Source organism: Pseudopodoces humilis, chromosome 16, assembly GCF_049639895.1.
Source record: "Pseudopodoces humilis isolate 2021_Gansu_Grassland_sample_001 chromosome 16, ASM4963989v1, whole genome shotgun sequence".
Lineage (NCBI taxonomy): Eukaryota > Metazoa > Chordata > Aves > Passeriformes > Paridae > Pseudopodoces > Pseudopodoces humilis.
The window spans coordinates 19,350,301-19,367,137 of record NC_142215.1 but is presented as its reverse complement, the minus strand read 5'-3'; the positions used below and the strand labels follow the sequence as shown (position 1 = coordinate 19,367,137).

Here is a 16,837-nt window from a genome sequence, read left to right as displayed (position 1 = left end):
ATTTAGGAGAATCCAACACTGATCACAAAAGAGAACCCATACTTTCTGCCACACTAAAATACAATGTTATATCACAAACCTCTCCCTGAAGTTCACAAGCACCTTCCAAAATCCTGCCTAAAAGTATTACACCATTTATTTTTCTCAAGCTATTAAATCTTTAATTCTTATTCACTAAATTGCAAATAATCCAGGTGAAATATTTCCTGTGCATGTGTCTTATCTTTTTCATACTCCAAGGATTTATTTCAAAACATTCATCTCCCCAACTACCAACACACTTCTAAGTTCCCCTGGAATCATTTTATGTAAAGCAGAAGTTTGGGGAGGGGTTCAGTAAATCCTTTTAAGCAAACGCTTTCAGATTATGACAAATTATTCCACTGGCATGAAGCCAGCACAACTCTCCACAGCAGAAAAAGAGGTCGGGCAAATCCAATAACGAGTATTTAAAAAGACAAGTCAACATTCAATTTTCTCGCTGGAGGCAAAGCAAGGTCATTATGGAACAGGGAGGGGTGGGGAGGCAAAATGGACATTCAGCAATAAAATAATAAAAAAACCAAACAAGAATATTCAACCTATTGGGTTTTGGAATTACTTCCACTCCATTTCACTGGCAGAATTAGAAACATTAGGACAGCGGGCTGCCACAACAGGCAGGTGCCTGGGGCCATGACATCCAACAATCCATCCCCTCTCCCTTCACCCCGCAGCCATCGGAGTGTCTGCAGCAGATGCCACCTCTCAGCTCTCATCAGGCACAGGGAGACACAGCGTGGGTCCGACGTGCCCAGAAGCTCCTGGGATTAGCTGCTGGCATGAGCACAGCGGGAAGAATGTGCAGGTGGGTCACCCCTGTAAATTTCAAAATACACCAAGGAAAAATTCAAAGTGCCCCAGAAAGGAATTGATGACACAGGGATCTCAGCAGAAAGGTTTGGAGGAGTTGTCTTGGTTTGTCAGATGAATGCCAGGTTATCTTTCAGACAGGACCAAAACAGACCTAATCTCTTTACCATCACTGATATTTTCAGTGTTTATGTTTATGTTTGAGACATAAAATGATAACAAATGTTCTTTCTGTTCACAATAGGCCAATGCTCATGTATCACCCTATAAAATTCTGTCCCCAGTATACCAAGTCCACCTATATAATGAGCACAGGAATCACAGACCACAGAACAGAAACCAGAATTTAACTGACTGTTCAGGACAGAAAACTTGTATTCTACCCTATGCTATCTTTCATCCTCAGTTAAAAGTCCCTTCCTACAGAAAAACAGCCTAGGATTGTTATCCTTGTCTGTACCCTGGCTGCAGGCAGAAAGCAAACCCAAGTTTCCCAGATATGTAAGTACATAAATGTGTTTGTGCTGTCACTGTTTGGGGTCTCACAGACACAGGGGAACCCATTCGTTCTACTCCTGCTTGTCCTTGCTGACTTTACACCTGAGCCTCAAGGATTTTCCACTTTCCTTGAGCCTTTCCAATGAAGCCTGAGGTAAAACTCATCAGCAATTTGACTTAAATATCCTTAGCCATGACCTTTACAGGATGATCAGGCTTGAAGGGGAATTTTTTTAATGAATGAGGGCTTTTGGTTGTTATCCTTTTTAAAGCATGTTTCTCTGAAATAGAGATTTGGGCATTTTTTTTAAATTTTATTTATTTTAATTTAAAGTGAAAGATGACCAAGCTCCTTGTCCTCACATTCTATAACCTGCTGGTTTGGGATTCCCCCCATCAAAAGTCACCCCAGGCTCCCATGTTGCCATGAGGAAAGTACATGCTGCATCTCCATCTTCCAAACTGCTACAACTGAAGGGATTCGCTTATTTATCATCTAACCATTGGCATCCCTCCTTGCAAGTCTCCCTTATTACCTTTATCCCTGTATCACTTAGAATCCAGCCACAGTCCTCAAATCAACTGGGTAGAGGTTTCAGTCTCAATAGCATAAAATACAGCAACAGATTTGACGGAATAAAGTTGCTCTCAAGTGATTAGAAAATCACAGAATTGTTTGGGTTGGAAGGGACCATTGAGATCATATCATTCCAACCCCATCATGAGCATGGACCCCATCCATTACACACCATCCCTTTTTAATTGTTCAATCTCTTTTATAAAGCCAATTATCAGCAGACATATTTTCAAAACATTCTTCCCTACTACAATCATGAATTCATCATTTATATTAAAGGACATAATTTCTACAAAAGCAGTAAAAATAAGTGTTCTCGCCGCACTGTTTTGTCAAGTTAAAAAATATGGCATTCTGGTTTGCATTCATTCTGTCTTCATTCATCATTAAAAAAATCAAACTTTAGTTAGAAAAACCCCAAACCCTATGGAAGTGTGTGCAAGGAAGAGATTTCCTAGCCTCAATTACCAAATAATCCAACTGAGTGTTTTTCCCTCCAAACTTCAGTCACATCTGTAGTCCAAGGACAACCTGTTCACGTCTAACACAAATCAATTGAAACAAACTTTGCTCAAAGACAGTGGTAACACAGATTTGTTTAATGAAGTTTTCTGCTTTTTTAGTACCATCCAGATGCTTTGAATTTGCAGCTTCAGTGCATTGCTCCAGTAATTTGGGTAAAGCAGTGAAGCCTTGGCAGCCATTTGCAATTGCAGCTGAGTTTGTTCTTCATAATTTGTTAGAGGAAAAAATCCCAAAAGAGATTGAGCTTTCTCTGAGTACGCAATTCAGTTTTATAATTTACATTAAGTACTTAGCTAGGGGGATTTGAGCAGGAGAGATCCTCAATCCCGCAAATTCATCACAATATTTACATTCCTACATTCCCCAATAATTAATGTTATGGAAATGATGGTTGCTTTTTAAAGTTAACATCCCACTAGCAGCATAGGGCGTTAAGGCAGTCTAATAAACATTCCAGAGTGAGTACATGATCTCCTTGTCCTCGAGTTTGTCCTTCCTGACTCCTCTAAAAGACAACAGGAGACGGAACCTTCAGAAAGTCATCAAGATTTCAATGAGACACGTGTGGCTCCCCCTGTACCTGAAAAGCAAAGCACATCTTGGCATCACACAGGAAAGTAAATTATAACCACATAATTATCCCTCCAGAACGCCTTGAAGAACATATGGCATGGAAATGAAACTGCCTGAAATGGATTAACTCGGCTGCGTGATGAGATCCACAGAAGGGAGCGTGAAAAAAACATTTCAAAATGCATTCAGTGTAGGATCCCACAGCTAGGCACATTCATCATCCGGATAAGGTAATGACACCAGGAAATGAGCTAAGTAAATCCAAGACTGAAGTTTCATTTTCTGAAGTGCATCTGTTTGGCTCATATTCCCCTGAACCTCATCGTTCAGCCATGCTGGGTCTCATCTCAGAAGCAAAAGATGCAAGAACATAAATCACAACAGCTCCTCCAATAAGTAGCCATGGCAAACATGTTTTTAATTTGATTTTATAAAAAATTAACTGCATCCCAGCAGGTCCTTGCCACAGCTCTCCATGAAATCTCCTTTCAGGTTGTCCTTTACTGGCAGGTTCAGAGATTTTTTGGGTGGTGTGCCGAGGGAAGTTAAACCAGCTGGTTTTTTAGAAGAAAATGAGAAGCACTGGATTGAGCCAAAAATTTAACAGGGACGGCACGTTCCTGCAGAGGAGGTCACATCCTCCAACACTCCTTCTCTGTGATCATCTGGGCACTGCTTTCTATGTTTGGGAATGAGGAAAGCCAAAACTGAGGTGGGCTTACCATGGAGACAACCAGCCAACTGAAAACATTTCTAGGGATGGCGAGTATTTTACTTCATGTGCCAACACCATGAAATAGCTGGCCAAAACTCTAGTTGAACATGTCCATGGTGTGTGACTCTGACTTTGGATCAGGCTGGTAGAAAAGGGGTTAACTTGTCCAAATGAGTCTAGTGGATGCCCATCACACCAACCACCAGAAATCCTGTCAGGCTGAGACACCTACAAAGCACTGGACATCGAGGTTTAGGGGAGTTTACAAAGGAGGGCATTCATGGTCTCCATGCCTGAGGGCTCTGCTCACCAGTTCAGGTTGAAGGTGAACAACCCGGGCAGATGATTACTGGACCAAGACCAACCAGATGCTAGGAAGTTTTAGTCCCATGAGTTCTGCTGGCAAACATTCACAGGAGCACAAATGGGAGGAAGAACCAAGAAAGACCCAGATACACAGAAGCTTTCAAAATTAACATATGGATATTTTATGATGTGTTCAAATTGAATTTTGAATTGTCTCCACCAAAAGCAAGCAAGTTGATGACTACTTCATACGTCCCACTTGACCGCAAACGCTGATTAGGACCGATTTTGTCCAACTACAGCCTCCTACATCCCCCTCCCCTGTCTCTCAACATCCCGTTATGTCTCCAAGGTTTCCCTTTACTCCACACCAAAACCAGAACAAATGAAAGCACCATTATAAACCAACACAAAGAATGATTCCATCAGATGACCATCAAAGCCACCAGAAGGTCCATCAGGGCATTGAAAATATGAATTAGGAGAAATATAAAGCAGAGAAGGTCAGTTAGTAAGTTTATATAGAAATAGGATGAAGTGAGAATAGGTATTTCATCTCCAGTAAGATGATGAAGAACTTCAAATAACTTTTTCAGATTCATCTTGAACATAGTCATGTCATGAGCTGGCTTTGCAAGAGGTTAATAAAGGGGATCTCTCCAAGGGGTGTCCTGGTGTTATTTTGCAAAGAATTCTCCCATAATACAATGCTTCAACAGGAATTTTGTAAAAGGACAAGAAGAAACCTCCTCCATTTATTAACCCTACTGCCATCTCTATTCTAGTGCTCCCTGCCATCAGCTGCAAGACCATCTCTGGAAGCAATTTTCCCTCCACTTTTTTTACACAGAAAGCAAAAAAATCTACATCATAATGACCAACACTCTGGAAAGTAACAAAGACACTTCAGAATAACCCAATTTAAGATAATTTTTATCCTCCCTCTTTCCAACACCAGCCACCTTCTGACACTTACCCTGTATGTCACTGAAGTTTTGAGGCTTGGGGCAGCTCAACTCACTCATTCCTCCAGGACTGCAGGATGAACGAGAGGGCAGCAATCTGCTTCTGACCCTTGCCATCCTCCTCCTCCTCCTTCTTGCCAGGTCGCCAGATCGTGTAGGCGCCGAGGGAACAGGCTGCGCTTATTTCAGCCACGGCGCTGAAGCCCTGGCCTGATGTGGGATCTGCCCACAGACACCGGATTCTTTACGCATTTTCTGCATGCACACCATAGGCAGCGCCAGAAATACCGGCCATGCAGGAAAACAGGAAAATATTTTATTCCGGGGCTAGGGAAGAAGCCATTGATCTAAATGCAGCTTTGTTTAGGGGCAGGAGTACCCGGTCTCTGCAACAGGGGCAATTCAGGAATGCTGATAAATCTATTTTCCACGCATAAATAACCTACGTTCGAGACCAACCGCTTTATCTCAGGGAAGGATAAAGCCCTCGGTGGCAAGGCCCCAATATTTGTCTACTCACTTATCAAGCAGGAGCCTTATTACAAAGGCTAATTCAAGTGGAGATTAGATTTCCCGTATGAAGCAACGGACAATAACATCAGATATTCTTCAAACACCAGCAAATAAGATTAATGAAGTGCTGCTGCCATGGGCTTTCACCTCAACAATGCCTCAAAAAAACCTCATCCTGGTAGCTCCAAACAAATCTTTCCAAGGGTTTCATCATATTTCAGTGCATAGACATCACCTCGCTTCAGCTGGCCAGCAGCAACTACAAATAGCCTGCAGGAAGCCACCGATTTCCTGAAAAGAGGGGTAACCGAGAATCATAGGAAACAGGGAAAATTAAAGCTGGGTCTAACGTCTTGAGTAGGCTGAGGAGGGAATAAAATACAGGAGCAGCAGCACTGAGCATGTTCAGACACCTGAATCCATGCAAAATTAAATGAGAATCTTAAAAATCACAGAGCTAACAAAGAATTACCTCCTTCAGCACATCATACCCAGGGCAGTGGCTTTCTCTAGGCAGTTCTCACATACAACCACCTACAAGCAACCATCTAAAATCTTAATTAGAAATAAACCAAACTCAGTGTTGAGATCCACCGAGTGCATCACAAGTTGCAATACTTTACATTTAAGTGCTCTCAGCTAAAGGGCTAACTCAAAAAATGAACAGCAAAACAGAACTCGGCGATCAGCAAAGCTTCATGTGCTCAACAGTTGCGCTGACTCATCAGACACAGGCAAAAAATCAACTCAGGGCTCTGCAGGAAACAATCTGAAATAAAAATGTCAATTTGATGACTGTACCAAAAAAAGTAGGGAGCTTGGTTTTAAAATGTCCTAAATTGTGACAAAATATTGCACAACAAAAAGGAGGGAAAGCACAGACTGACAGGCAGACAGCAGGTGAAAAAAATGAGAAAAACTGCTGAAACATAAGTATTGTAGCAGCCCTCCAAAACCCCAGGGACTGCAGGAGATAGACACAGAACAAGGAGGTGATATGAAAACCAGAACCCCATCCGTGTGCTGCGGATGTCACACGCATGGAATAACTACACAGACAGGAACGTGTACGTGAAACGGAAGCAAAAGAGGAATCAGAGCAATCTGGTATTTAGAATGTCACTGTATAAATTAAAAACTGAGGGGGATAAATCCCTCTTTAAAAAAAAAAAACAAACAGTTAAAGCTCCCTTTCCAGGCACTTATCCCAGCTGGCAGAGCAGCTTCCACCTCTGATCTGAGAAAGACAATTTTGACCTGCCAGGACATTGCAGCAGAAATCATTGTTTTACATGATTTTATTGCTCTTCTCTTGCATCCCAATATATCCTCACTGCATTAACTTTGCGTTTTTAATCTGTACTCTGAGGCTCTCGCTCATGTAAAACTCTAGATCACTATCAAGAGGTTGACTCCTCTGCCAGCTCAGGATGCTCATCTCCAGTTCCAACCTATTCAGGAATGGGGGAAAAAAAAAAAAAAAGGAAAACTACCACTTTTCATGATATTCCAAGAGTCTCCTGCCAGACATTTGAAAGAAACATCCTCTAAATATTTATACATCCCTTTCATATTCTCTGCAGCTTTTCTCTCCCCTACATGACACCTACAAATGAGGAATATCCCACAGCTAAGGCTGTAGGTGTGCCTACACCTCCTTGATAGACCCTACGGATCCATCTCAAACAGTGAAAGTGTTCATAACTTCACAAGAGACCTGGGACTGCAATTTGGGCACACAGACAATACAATGAAAAGGTAGAAAAAGCCTAAAAATATTATTTAACATTGTAAATAATTTCTAAAATAATATTAGAAATATTATTCTAATGTTTCAAAACATTTGACAAAACCTACAAAACATTTGACAGTGCCCTTCAATTGGAAAAAAAATCCTTAAAAATAAAAGTACAGCTCATGAAGGTGTTCCCACATCGAACTACCAGTGACATCCTGCAGGCTCTCCTAGGTCCTGGTGGCACAATCCTAAACTTGGTGGAGCTGCTCACAGTCTTTGCTCTAAATGAAAAAAATTTAGTCTTTCAAAGATTTAGAGCTAAGCTGGTTGAACCAAAAAAAGAGGGAGAAGTGTTTTGTTATCAGTTTTACCAGAAGAACGAAGGCAGGAGTCTCTCTGCACCATAGCCCTGAGCAAAGAGCACCTCTACCTATGCCCTCAGGAAAAATAAAACTAAAAATTTCCTTCCTAGCTGAAGAATTTCCTAACTGCCACACTAAGCCCCTGCATATCAACTCTGCCCAAGAAACCAGAAGTGAACAAACTGTTCTGCTGGTTGTGTCATTGACCTCAAAGGGCCTTTCCCAGCCCATCCCCAGCTGGGCAGCACCTTCTGGACAGGCACGTGCCTTGCTCAAAGCTGAAACCCTTCTTACCCTCAGCATGAATTCATCAAATTTATCACCAATTCCCTCGAGATTTGGGAGCATCTCACCACCTTCCGTACATCGAGGCATCCCAGGACCAGAAAAACAGCCCTTGCTCCAGGAAGATCCTGGTTCAGCTCCAGCCTGGAAGCACGGGCTGCTCCTTTGATGCCGTGCCAGTGGTGGCCTCCACTGAGGAAGCCCAGGATGAGTCACGCCACTGGCAGAAGAAACTTGCCAATCTGGATTGGAACACTCCGATGAAACTAGGGGGTTTTTCTCCCTGCTCTGCCATGTCCCTTTGTGCACGGCAGCTCCCAGTACCTGCACGCTGCCAGGCAGGTGATCTGGCAGAGGGAAAGCAAATGGACTCGGGAGACATGGGGAGGGTTTACCAATCATGGCTTTGCCCTAAAAACTGAGGCAAGAGAGTGTTATGGGACTGAAAGGATCATTTGGGAAGCTTTTATGGACCATAAAGGCTCTTCCAGTTTTTCACTGACTTGCACGAATTCCAGTTGGTATTGGGGTTTAATGCTTTCCACACCTGCAGAGCTCTGAGCCCAGAGCTTGTACCGTGTCTGCACCATATATTCAAATACTGTGTCCTCTAATCTGAGTTGGCTGATATGTAAATCCAGGGAAAAAAACTTTTAAACCCATAATACAGCTCCAAGAAAAAGTTTAGCCCTAGTAGCCTCTCTGACAAGGGATAAAACACCTACAAAACTGATCCATGTTACGTGTACAAAGATGCAGGTAGTCTTTTTATGAAAATATAACATTCTGAGCATTAAAGAATTAAAATTAATTCCTTTTCCCCACAAAATCCATTTTAATCAGTGAAGGGGCAAGGTATTTCTTTGCTTCATTCACTACTTCAACCTACTTCAAGCCAAAAGCATATTAAAGAATAAAAGCAGTAGTGACATCTCTGTCTTTTCAGCTCAATTTGGCAATTCTGGCAATAAAACTCCTAATTCAACAAGTTCTTTACTTAAAATTGAAACTGCAGGACATCTGTTGTAGCTGCTGATCTCGCTGTGCACCAAAGCATTTCAAGTCTCACTCTGTGCCTCTTTAACGTTGGGGTTTAGTTTTTTTTTTATCTCTCCAGCCCAACCTCTAATTTAAAGGAAACTGTGCTGGATGCTCTAATTGACCCCGTTCTCTTCCTTCCCCAGTTTGTCTCTATAATTAGCCCTTCCCAGTGAAGGGAATCAGCAGCAAGACCTTTCCAAGCCCCACCCTGCAGACCACAGCGACTGCCTCATATTGTTCTTGCCCAAAAATCAACAGCTTCAGGACAACAGAAGGTTTAAGAATTGGGGGGGGGGGGAAGCAAAATCAAATGTGTATTGATAATTTTTCAGCATGTTACAGTGAGTGAAGCAGGCAACCCAAAATTTCACCTGCAACACGAATCCCACAGCAGTACTTTGTAACATGAGTAAAATACTTGTTTTCCTCAAACTAACACACAGTTGTACAGCTGTCCACCCCAAATTCACCCACCCAAGACTTCCCCTGTGGACCTCAGCACATGCACCAAACACAGGATTTCAGTCTCCAATAAGGCACCAGAAGGCCCCACACCTTTTTTCTTGAGGAATTAAAAGGCATGTTGAGAACGAGGAAAGGAAATGCATTAAAAAATACTCTTATCGGTGAGCAAATGCCACCACAGAGGTTTTACTTCCCTACTTGCCTCTACAATAGGTGATTCCTACCAGGTGACCGGAGCTAGGGGTATTTTTAGGTATTAAGGGGAAAAAAAAGAAAGGGAATAAAAAAACCTACCACACCAGCAGCAAAAAAAAACCCTAAAGCCAAAACAATCTGCCAAAACCCAGTTCAGGTCCAGATTTCAGAGGTGCTGGTGCTGCTCCTGAGGAAGATGCCCACCAGGACAAGCATCTGAAGGTCTCCTGGTGTGCACCAGGTCACTAAGTCACTATTTTCTGCTCAATTCTCCCACTTGACTTTGCAGCATTTACAATATTTTTAGACCCACATTACATGGGGCCACATTACATTAGAAACCAAACGGGTTGAATTTTTTTATGATTTTAGTGATTAATTTCCCAGACTGACATTTTCTTCAAATCCATCAACATCATTAGCTAAGAATTATCCCAGCAGTCCTGAGTTCCAGCCTCTCAATGCACACCAACACACATACTTGTGTAACAATCTGGAATTTCAACATTTAGAAAATTAAACTGCAGCTGGCAAGAGTCTCGCTAATAACAGCAGCACCTGAACCTGTAATGATCCTTCACCTAAGGAAAATAGTTCAAGTTTTTTGAATACCTGCCCACTTGCAGCCCCTGAAGAGCATACCTGAAAAGAAAGTATGTAGATTAATGCTCACAAAACAGAAAAGAAAGTTGATCCAGCCCTACAAAAAGAGAAAAAAATCTAACACCTTTCTCGGTGCAGAAGATGGTGCTTAGGGGAAGAAAAACTTCAAAATACACAGAAAACTGCACCCAAACCATTGTAAATCTATGTCTTTGGGGTTTAATTTCCAATTATTTTTCTGAGATATTCTCTCAAGGATTCCACTTTTATTAAAAATAGATTCAACACGAGACAGAAGGTCACAATGTCCCCACTACACAGTCTGAACCGTGAATATCAGACTGAGCTACTTTCAGAATGAGTTTTCAAATGAGTTTTGTCTGCAATTGAAAACGTTTCACGCAGGGTCACTCCTTAGACTGCAACAACTGCATTAAACATCTCATTTGGCTTTTGCTCCTCAGGTTTCACATCTTCCCCAACAAAACAAAAATTAAACCACCCTTCAAGCAGCTGAGCTGCAGAGAAAAAAAAAAACAGGAGAAAACCCCTAATGTTGCTAAAACCAAGCCAGCAAACCCTGGGTGAGATTCACATCTTCCCTCTGTGAGAACAGGAATATACTCTAGCAGGGATTTTTTTTTTTCCCTTGTTTTAGCAAAGAATTTAGGTAGGAAAATGAATTCTCAATCCCTCAGAAATGGACCTTTGTGCTCATTTTTTCTCCTTACCCCATTTGCTGGAAGTGCTCTTTTTATATATATATACACGTATCTTTCTCCTCATATTTATTGTATTGTTCACCACAGATGAGTAGTGATAGCTCTAGGAGGGGTATTTCAATCACAGAAATGAAGAAACACAGCATAAAACAGCTGAACTCAGAAACAAAACCTGGGAAAGCAGCAGCTCCTACCTGGAATTACAAAGAGATTGGAGCCTGGAACAATGCACAAGTTCCTATCTTTTTCCACAAAACTGGTGAGGCAAGGAACAGGCAATGGCTGCCAAGTCATCCTTCTTGGCAAGTTATTTCATAAAGATAGAAGAAGAAGAAATACTGCTACCAATGTTTATTAATGCCAATAAATTCCTTAATCAAATCCCTGTGCCTTGCAGTGAGATCAGAGATGCATTTGGATAAGGGAACACTCGTTTTGAAACAAGTGCTCTGACAAGTCATGGTGCACTTGGCAACACCTGGAGTCGAGTGAGGTTAAGCAGTGAGCAGCAAAAGGATTTGTGGATTCATCCAATTCTCCCTGCAGACTCCTCCGTTGCTTTTGGTAAAGTTCATTCTCTTCATAGCTGAGAAAAACTCTTAAGATTCCTCCTTATCTGCTGCAGGCACCTCAAACCTGACCTCTGCTCTGCATTGTCCTCCTATCTGCCTGCCTACCTAGCAGGCAGGGTGCAGTGCCTCCGGATAAGATTATCCGCAGCGCTGGCCGCTCCGGCTGTCCTGGCGGGGAACGCCAGCGCCTGCCTGTGCAGGTTATTTGCGCCACATTTGGCCGAGAAGGAGGAAAGCCAGAGTGTGCCCTCGTTGCTCAGCCAGACGTTTCGCCACACTCCGCAAACGTGGGGCCCGAATCCCAAGGGAGGCGCCTGGGCTGCCACATCCCTTGGCAGCAGGGCTGGATCTTTATTTTCAGATGAAAAGAAGCAAAAGAAACAGTGGCTCTGTTTTTAAACATCTCTCCAAATCTCTTTGTTGAGCTGGAGTGATTCAGCCATCCTTGCCACCACCAGCAGCAACAAATTCCACATAATGATGCCCCATTTATGAAGCAATTGGTGAATTAAGGAGCAGAGACCGGCTCTTCTGCACTCAAAGAAATCCCCACAAGGGTTATTTACCACATAACCTCCCTCTTCCAAAAAACCCATTTATTTCAAAAAATCATTAAATCATTACAAATTGCTCAGCATTGTTTTAATCAAGCACATTTCTAATGATCCACTGCAGTCTTTTTTTTTTTTTTTCCCCTTTTTCTTTTTTTTTTTTTTTTTCCTAATGGGACCACATTCCTTAACAATTAAATCATTTACTAATTCCTCCCCGGGGAGGTTGTCCTGTGCACCCAATGAGCACAAACCAACCCAACAGTTTATAGACAAGTGCCATAAAAGTTTAAATGGTAACATTTAGGAGAATTTTTATTTTGGTCTATGTATTTACGTGAAGTATGAAAAGACAGTAGAGTTACGGAAGCCTACTAAAGTAAATATTTTCAGCTAACTTATTTTAAGTTCATCCCTCAAAACCAACCATGTAGATGCTGAATACAATAAAAGAATTCTTGGCGGCCTATCAAAAACGTTCACAGTCTGAGCTGGTTTTAAAGCTCAGGTTTTCCAAAGATGGATCTATCCTGATTAAATATTGCTTTTCTGTCAGTGCTCAGCCATGATACAGCATATCCAGGATCCTCTACCTTTTTAAAGGTCATACTTCACAAGAAATTGAAGATAGTCCAATGAATTTCGATGAAAAAACAGCACAGAGGCTGTCAGATTATCTGTGCTTGATGGATAAAAGCCAAGACCTGGAATGGGCATCTGAAGAGTAACTCTAGGATTTGAGGTCATCTGGGGGATGCCAGAAGTGATTCAAGGAGAAAGACCAGCAAATAGGACTCAAAAATTACATTGAAACACACATATTTTGGCTACTTTTACATTTAAAGGGGATAACCAAGTAATTTGCTTATTTTAAACTACATTTTTCCTTTACTACTTCATGCAGCATCCAAGTGGGACAGTTCCCTGCTCTGCTCCCTACTGCTCCTAACAGGGATTTGCAGCAACTCCTGCAAGCCACAGGGATAGAAACCCTGAAAAAGAAAGACATTCTTTCCAAGAGAAGCTGAGCAGACTGTTGGAACCACCAAAACTACCAGGGTTGCAAGAGTCCAGTCCCTCCCCTCAAAGGGGATCACCAACACATGGAGCCAGCCCATCCCTAGGGCTCTTAGCACCAACAGGGATTTCATAAACTTCCTCCATGACCTGGAAGAGATCTTTAAAAGCACACCACAACCCAACAGAGAGATGACAGGAGACCACAGCAGATCTATGCCTGCATGTTGTTTTAAGTCAGGCATGTAGCTGCAAAAAAAAAGCAACATATCTCTGTAGGTGAGTGAGAGCTTGGCTGAGCTCCCCATGTGATGATCTCACATCAACAGAGAAAGGATGCAATTAAGGAATATCAATATTCCTTGGGAGGATGTAGAGATGGATCTCAAAGGGTCCAGGCAAACTTCAAGTTTGTATCTGAGTGCTTAATGCAGAGACAGCACAGGTATCTATAGCCAGACCTGGACACACTGTGTATCTGCCCAGGATAAACTGCCTGCCTCATCAGCTCCTGTAGCTCCCATCTTCCTTGTTTTCCATGAGGTCATCGACATGACCTGGCCTCACTGCAGTCCTACTGCGGCACCACGGCATTTCGACTCCTCAGCCATGTCTCCCTTGGCAAAAAATTTGCCTGGCACACTCTGTCTCTTCATGAGGCTCTTGGCAAAACTCTAAAAAAGGGCTGACAAAAAACACCAACAGAGCCCAAAACTATGACCCATGGCTTTGTCTAGGTTAGGCACAGTGTGAACAGCCAAAGGCGTATGATAACCCTACACAAAGAGACGTCCCATCCCTCCCCAAAGGGATGCACATTTCCACAGGTACTTGTGAAAAAGGAATCCATAGATTCCTCCCCACAGACAGAATAATGCTACCACAAGGTCTAACAAAATGGCAACTCTTGGTAATAGTTTAAAAACAGACACAAAAATTAGTTAAACTCTAGAAATCCATGTTCAGTAGCCTTCCCTCCTGAATTTTCATATTTTCTGAGGTCAGGTGGTTTGCTGAGTTCCTCTTTTAAAAGTTTAATTCCAAGACACAGAGGTTAAGACATGTACACAATCACAGGAATGAGACTTACATATCGCCATGGTGTTCAACCTGTCAAACACAGCTCAAGATTTCATATTAAAGAGTCAAACAAAGAAAACAAAGACTATTCCATTTCCCTTTTTTCCTGTTTTTATCCATTATCTGGCAAGAGTTTCACATGTTTGGTTTCTATAGTCTCAACTCTGACCACCTGTGCCTTCACACATAAACCCAAAGCCTATGGAAAAATTTGGCCCGTGTAGTAGAAAAATAAAATTCCACAAAAACAATCCCAATTCCAATGATCCACAGATATCCTATCAGCAGCATTGTGTCCTTAGAATTCCATAAGAATCCCAGCCACCTAACCTGAAAACACAGCAGAGTATTTTTGCCGCATGAAACCCAAATTATTACCAAGCTTCTCCCCAGAGCAGAGAAGCACCCAGACACATCCCAAATGTCCAATGCTACCGCTTTTGTCCAAAGGAATGTCAGAGAAAGTCTCCAATTTGCAAACTTGAGCCGTGATCCTTTAAATATTTATGCTCATGTTTACTTTGTCGAGAGGGGAGAAATCCCGTTCACTCGAGAGGAAGTGAAGCAAACGCCGGCACGCAGGACAAAGCCTGAGAAATTCAGATGCTGTTTTAAACCTCAGCACAAAAACCACACCATGTTCCAAAGCTGAAACCTGCACCCAGCCCATGCCAGGGAGCCAGAGTCCAGGGCCAGGCTGGGAGCTTCATCAGCAACACAACAAACATGCCTTCAGCCCCGGTGCTTCGCGTGCAAGTGGGAAAGAACACAAATTCCCTTTTATTTACAAACCGAGGGGACGCAGGAATTTCTGAAATCAAGTTTGACCGGCTAAGATGCTTCCAGTGGTTCAACAACCTTGTTTGCTCCCTCGTAAATGTATTTTTAAGAGACTTGAGTTCAAAAGTTGCAGGGTTTAGAGCAAGAACTAGAATTGAGCAGAAAACAGCCACACTATGCTCACCAAAATCAACCAACCCAAACGACTTTAGAAACTCTCTGGTCACACTTGAATGACAGAATCCCAGACTGGTTTAGGCTGGAAGGGACCTTAAAAGCTGATCTTGTTCCACCCTCTGCCATGGGCAGGGACACCTTCCACTATCCCAGGATGCTCCAAGCCCTTTCCAACTTGGCCTAGAATACTTCCAGTGATGGGGCAGCCACAGCTTCTCTGTGCCAGGGCCTCACCACGCTCTCAGCTAACCATTTATTCCCAATATCCCATCTAACCCCAATCTCTGGCAGCAGAAAGCCATTCCCCCTGGTCCTGGCACAACAGCTCCTGAAGAAGAGTCCCTCTCCAGCTTCCTTGTATACCCCATTCAGGCACTGAAAGTTTGCTCCTGGTTTCCCCAGACTTGAGGTATTTAAGCTCCAGGACTACAGGACAAGTGTGGTCCCAAGCCTGTGATGGAGAACCCTGATGCTCCTTGCCAGCTTGGTGGTGCCAAGCTGTAAAACCAGTGGAGGGACCAGCACTGTCCCTATGCTCCCCAAACTCCCCCTGTTGACTTGCAGGCATGTGAAGGAGTGATCTGTTCTTCCATCCAGAGCAGAATACTGTTCTCCCAGAAATCAAGCAGGGGCTGAGGATTTCAAGTCCAGCCACATCTTGACACGAACTAAATTAAGGCTGCACAGGTAACTTGGGTTTCACACTTCCCAAGTGCCCGACCTCAGGTGCTTCACATTCTCAGGGGTTTTCCTGTAAACCTGATCAACACTCACAAAACACACCATAAACATCCCAGATACAAATAATTTAGGCATAAAGCGTTCAGATTTGCCTGGCAAAGGATCCCAAAGGGTGGACTGTCTGAGTGGTTCAGTACCAGTGTCTGTGAAAGATGCTGTAACAGTAGTGGTCATGTCAGGCATTTGATAACTTGAACCTTAAAATGCAGCTTCCCCATCCAAAATGAGAAGGGAAAAAAAAGGTTAAAATGTGGAGTTTATAAATCATAACAGGAGTAGTGGGTGCACAGAACAAAAACTTCACAAAACAGATCTACATTTTAAATATATGATGAATTCCAATATAGCCTTTTCCAAGTGCTGCTGATGAATACCAGGCCTTTCAATACAGAGGAAAAATCTCTAGAGCCACACAGATTTATGCACTGATCATAATAAATACATAAATAAATAAAAAACAAATATGAAGCTGCACCATCATCGATAGCCCAGGAAACAAAAGCCTATTAGTTGTGCGCTGGGGCTGCTGAATTACCTTCCCTGCCATCAGCAACCTGACTGACAGCTTCCAAAATGGTCTTGGGAATCAAAAATTACAGGAGGGAGGGCAAAGACTGGGACAGCCTTAGTGAGGGGAAAAGGCATGGAAAACCCTCTTTTAATTAAATAAAATGTTAAAATGAGAAAAGTCATTGAAATTGGTGAGTTTACTCAAGGAAGTAGGGGAAATTGTGTGACTATAGGGTGAGGGGCTGAAAAGATGATGCTCTTGAGGGATAACGCAGACTCTGACCTAGCTGGAGTTTATGGATAAGCTCAGATTTGTAAGGTCATGCTTAAGGATTCATAGCCCATCACCTCAGCATCCACGCACCTCTCCACGGGAACACAACGCTCCCCTGTCATTTCCTAGCAGTCCCACGGGAAAAGTCAGGAAAGCACTTGTGCCAGCCAGAAACCCAATTCTCCACCTAGCAATCTATT

General features: G+C 42.7%; 1 protein-coding gene across 14 annotated transcripts in view; it reads right to left on the bottom strand.

The window, feature by feature from the left end:
- MYO9A (myosin IXA) overlaps positions 1–16,837 on the bottom strand; it is a 174,006-nt gene that overhangs the window by 155,857 nt on the left and 1,312 nt on the right. The gene's annotated exons all lie outside the window — the stretch shown is intronic.